Here is a 6,262-nt window from a genome sequence, read left to right on the forward strand (position 1 = left end):
CTAGTGCAGTGGTTCCCAATTAGTTTTTCCTGCGTACCACTTCAAGAAAGAGCTCAAACTCGCATACCCCTTATAGGAGAAATACATATTAATCCATACTAATATTATAAATTTGAAGGTAATTCTGTCCGTCTGTCATTTTTTCACGTCTAAACCGCTGAACAGGTTTTAATACAATTTGGCACAGAGATAGCTTACATGTTGGAGATGGACATAGGCTACATTTTACTGCGAGAAAATATCTAATTCCCACGAGAAAATTCGATATAATGCGGGCGAAGCTGTGGGTCGACAGATAGTGATAAATAGAATAATGTTTTTTTTACATTTATTACCTTTAAAATACAATTTTAATAATAATGAAAATAACATAAGGTTATTTAATTTTGATGTTACAAATGTGCATGATATTCTTTGCACAACTTTGTAAAATCTGGTTGCTTTTTGATCAGCTTTAGTCTCGAGTCATCTTCGAGTTGAAGTCGGTTACGATGTTTAGTTTTCGTGTTTGTCATGGCCGAAAATCCGCTCTCGCAGAGGTACGTTGTGCAAAATGGCGGTAAATATTTTATTGCCGCTTCGCTGACATGATAATAATGATAATTGTACAATTAACACAAATTGTGTTAATTGTACAATTTTTGTTTCTTGCGTAAGAATTTCATTTAGGTATTGTCACAAATGCAATTTTTTAAATGAAATTTCGAGATTATTTTTAGTTATAAATAAACGAATTTGTGCATTCGACATCATTTTGTAAATTGCCGAATTTTTGATGGTCGATCCATTATTTTTTTGATTGCTTCATCTCATGCATTTAAATTTTAAATCGATCGATTTTAGATTGTCGCGCGTACCCCTTCACGCAATTTCGCGTACCCCCAGGGGTACGCGTACCACTAATTGGGAACCACTGCTCTAGAATAAATCTGAGCGAAGAAGTAATAAGACGATTTGAAGATAAGGTTAATTGGGACATTATTTCTGAAAAAACTAATCTGAGTAATGAATTTATTAACGATTTCCAACACAAATTAAATTGGAATAAAATTTGGAAAAGCAAACGTTTCTCCTCTGAATTTATACAAAGGTATGTTCGACAAATTAATTGGGACGATGTTTGTCGTTATCAACAGCTATCAGAAAACTTTTTGACTCAATATCATGATCATCTAAACTGGGATCTAAACTGGGACCGTCTAAATATCAAAGACTAAGTCAAAATTTTCTATTAACTTTTAAACATTTCCTGGATATGAAGCTTGTTTGTTTATAAACTTAATCGGTGTATGGTGATTGCTAATCAGAAACATTTATCAAACAAATTTGTATCAAGTAATTATCAATTTACCATTGTTTATGTTTTAGCGAAATTATGTGAAAAGCTATAACTTTTTTAATCTCTTTTTCTAAAATAATTTTAACATAATCTTTATGTTTTAAATGTAATTAATAAATTTATACGCTTATGCTTTTGTATAATTTTGAAATTAATAGACTGTAAAAAGTTAATATTATTATTGTAGTCCTAATTCTTTATTCTAATAAAAGTGATTTAATTATTAAATCAAATGAAATGTAATTGTTTTGTAATGTTTTAATTAAACACCACCATCGTATATATAGTGTAAAAGCATCGATAATACGCGAAATGACGAATAGTACGTTCTACATTTTGAAGCTACGTGTTATTCGTTATTTCTTATAACGTCTAAAATAATAATTTCAAAGAAAAAAAAAGCATACATTAAAATATAAAAAAATGCTATTTAATGTCGCCACAATGATCACTTTTATAAATATTACTTCTGTTATATGAAAAATATATTACAATTATATAAGTATTACTTCTCTTATATAAAAAATATAAAAATTTAAATAAATATAACAGTTAAAAAAAAGCACATTCGTCGTAGTTTTATTCCCGACTTTTATTCCAAAAAATTATCGTTCAAAACGTGCCTAAAAGTATAATTAAAGATGCATGAAAAAAGGGTGTGGTTTCAACTTGTATGAGAGTTTCTGGGATACTAATTATCTCAGAATCGGTCGAGCGATTTTGAAATTATGCAAGAATCCATTGTATTTTTGCCCTGCTCGATGTAAAGACATCGAGCAGGAGCATTTCCTCTAAATGACAAGTGACTGGGATAGAAGGTATAAAACATTAAAGTTGTAATAAGTTAACCCAGAGTCTCTCAAACGTATACTACTACTATGTGTTATATTTACATACTGTATGTACTATATGTCACATGGCAAATGAAACATATTTCGATGGAGTTGAATCAAGTCAGTACCTGAAATTAAAGTAAAATCATAAGTAATCAATCAATATGCTAATTATGAACACATACTTCTCTTTAGCACTACTTGAAATTTAAAAAGATTTCAACTTAATAATAACTCGTGCGATTATCACAAATTGGATTTACATTTTTCTTTTAGTTGTGAACGAATCACGTTTTTTAAACGTTAAATGTTTAAAGCAAGAGAAACCAAACAAGAAAAGCTCCTAGCAAACATTAAACCTGAAAATGCATTTTTTACAATAATACAATTTTAACAAATAACTTTTTTGTTACTTAATTTTAACTTCTGAAATATTGTTCAATTCAATCGCTTTTCTAATTACACGCTTTTTAGTATAAAAATACATAAATGCAACATATACATAAATAAATTTAAAACAAATATACTGTAATTGAAAATATTAAAATATGATTTTATTTTTCAAAATATTACATTGTTTTTGGGTTTCCGAATGCTCGTGCTTATAAATTAAAAAATTCGAAATTAAAAAAAGAGAGAAAATTCATGTGATAAAGAAAATTTGGTTTACATCAGAGTTAAATTACAAAAGGAAAACTATCCTTTCTCATAAGAAAGATGTTAATGTAACAGAATGTTTAAGTAAATGTTTATGTAATTTAATCTAAAGTAAATTTAATTATTATACAATTATATCTGAAAAACCTGAAAAGTACTCTCAGATTTGCAAAAATTGTGAAATAGATAATTTTTGACGTGGTCATTTTAAAATATAATCTAGTTATTTCTTGTGGTTTTAATGAAACATTTAGAACGTAGGAGTAATGATAAAATACAATAGAGTGAGATTCTGGGGGACAATTAGGTAATTAGATTAATTAGTTAAACTAATACGCAGTTAATGCGGCCAGTTAATCCAGAAGTAGAAAAATACTCACTTACTTTTCCCACCACCTGGCGTTTCCGTTGACTCTAGAGTTTCAACACCTCGATCGTGACATCTATGAACTTCGAGTTGGTTACCTTATATGGTAAAAAGAGTCAGGATGCCTTGGCCGTACCAAGGGGCAGATCGCGAACTTAGAATCACAACAATGCGAGTCACCGTGACAAGAGTCGCAGACTCCGGAAGATAAAAAATGCCCGAACTTGATCGTCGAGGACGAACATACTGGGAAGAAGCTCGATCAGACCATTTCCATCACTCCATACTACATGCCGAACTGTATCTGCATAGAAGGCTCCCTACCGATATGGACGAAAGTAGAAGACATCATCAATCTCTTTGAGGTACTATGTTAGAATGCATATAAATTCCGGCCGTTTAGCACTTGAGTGGACTTAATATATAACTAATATAGTTTATTCCGTAGACCATAGTACCGGACGTTACGTTGCTTATACCTGTATGTAATCCTATACGCTTTAATTTAGTTTATTAAATTGTTATTTTTGTTGTTTAATTAACCTGATTTCGCGTGGACTTATTAGACGCTGACCAACCCGATCGCGACTTATCCGCGACCTCTTCCACTCGAAACAAAGCCATCTAGTGACAACGTGATCGTGCCTAATCGTCCTGATTCCAATCAAAGAGGTTTACAGTGACGACCTGTAACCCCCGGCATTTCACAGTAAAGTCTCTGTAATCCGACATATATGGGACCACTGTCGGTTTACTGGATATTACATATATGTATTTATGTGGTGTACAGTAAATACACCACACGCTTGGTAGAAAAATTTGAGTATCATATTATAAATTATGAAACAATTTGATCAATATTGTTTTCTTGACACTCAATAAACAACAAGCTGCATACGTGTACTACAAAGGCGTTCAATCTATGGAAACTGGAAGAGCCGCTAACGTATTTCCTAATATAATGATACATATTAAGCGATTATTTTTACATTTTAAAGTATTTTCAATTTCCTACAATTAATATTTTATTATAACTGTATTATGTATTTTATTACAATGTGGTTTTCTTTAAGATTTAAAAAATAACGAATATTTCAAGTTGCTTTATGTACGTTTCTTTACAAAGCTATATTTAGTTAAAGTTTTCTTTAAAAGTACGTTCATACAATTGAAGAATATTTTCTACTAAGTATGAATATCCACCGCACATTTTATTTAATCAAGTAAGTTTTTATAATTTTATTTTTAACTTTAGCACTTATTCTGAATCGCTAGCCACGATTGCTAGCGATTTAGAATGTAATTGTGATAATAAAAATTTATTTTGAAAAAATTGTAGCTCGACCATATAATAAAAAAAAAAACATTATTCAAAGAAAAAAGAACAATACTTAAATTAAATATAAATACTTCAATATGTTTGATTTCTCGCAAAAACGAAAAAAACTGCATCTGCGTATTGGTCGTCGCTTTCTTTTAACACTTCCATTGTTACGTAACACTTCCATTGTTAATGAATGTGTAAGACTTAATCCTGTCCCTTCCCCCTGTGAGGAAAAATTTCGAAAAATTCCATCTTAGTATGCGTTCTCGTGACTTACCCTAACTGTGTACCAAATTTCAACGTTCAACTCTTAACCGTTTGTGCTCTGCTAGTTTTGTGAAATCATAAAAATACAATAATTGTTTTGTTGGCCTTATATACTATTTTTAAATGAAATTAGTGTGTGGTTAAAAATAATGGCTTTGATAATTTAAATAATGTACAAGGGGTTGGCAAAAGACACGAAAATAGTAAATGTCACACCGCTTCTTTCATAAAATTGAAGCAATGTTGAAATCAAACAGAACAGATTTTAGCATTAGTGAATAGCATAAAATAAATATTGAAAATTATAACAAGATGGTTAGGGATAACAGATATACAGTGAAACCTAACTAGCACTTCTTATAACTAGTAATTCGCATAACGAGTAAAGCAGATTGTAAAAAATGCCTCACTAACGAGCGACGTTTTGCATATCAAGTGACGAGGAGAGAGAAAGTGTCCAATTGTGCGCATATTACATCAGCCTGTGTTTAGCATTCGTTTTCTAGCATTTTTCTATTGCTTATGATCACAGATTTTTCCAAACTTGTGTTTAGACATATTAGTATAAACATCAACAACCACAGCCCGTTATATAATAAACATACCAAACGATATGCCAAATTCTTGGGATATATAAAGGCTATTATAACTATTAGAAATTACTGTACTGTATTTCGATTTTTTTTGTTTTCAGCAAATTAAATTCGCATTTCAGGTTCGTTCATCCGGCACTAAAAGAAAAGATAAAGTAGGTTCACGCTTCTTAACAATTTATATTGTATAATTTTCTTTGAATAAACATTATATATAAAATATTTGAGTATTTTTTCGGTAAGAAACGCATTATCGTATTTTACATTAAACTATATGGAAACATTGTTTGCTTAACGAGTGTTTCGCTTTACGAATAACATTCTAGAACGAATTATGCTCGTTAAACGAGGTTTCGCTGTAACAGATGTAAAAATAATAGATGTTATATGTTATTTATTAAAGCAAGAAACGGCATTTAGAGGGCATAGAGAATATATTGAATCTAATAACAGATGTAACTATATTGAATTTGTTTATTTATTAAGTCGTTAGTCAGTGGCGTAGCGTGGATGTCAGCCGCTCGGGGCAGAGGAAAATTTCGCCGCTCCCTTATTTAGGTATCTCATTTTAAAAGATTAAAATTCACTTTCGTCACAGAATAAGTAATGAAAAATTCCGTGCGCATTTCAATCCGTAAGAATCGTAGGTGTGTTAAAAATATGAAATGAAATGGTTCAAATTTTTACAAGGTATTATTATTATTAATTGTGAAAAATTTCCGTCCCCTAAAATGCCTCCCGGGACGGGCCGCCCCTGCCGCCCCCACTACGCTACGCCACTGTCGTTAGAGAATGAATTAAATTACATGTACAGAAATATACGTTTTTTTACTGGCTTAGCGAACGTAATTCAGAATGTTCCCTTTAAATTATTAGAAAACG

The sequence above is a fragment of the Centruroides sculpturatus genome, unplaced genomic scaffold (genome assembly GCF_000671375.1).
Source record: "Centruroides sculpturatus isolate CEXI.00-Female unplaced genomic scaffold, Cexi_2.0 scaffold1802, whole genome shotgun sequence".
NCBI classification, from domain to species: Eukaryota; Metazoa; Arthropoda; class Arachnida; order Scorpiones; family Buthidae; genus Centruroides; species Centruroides sculpturatus.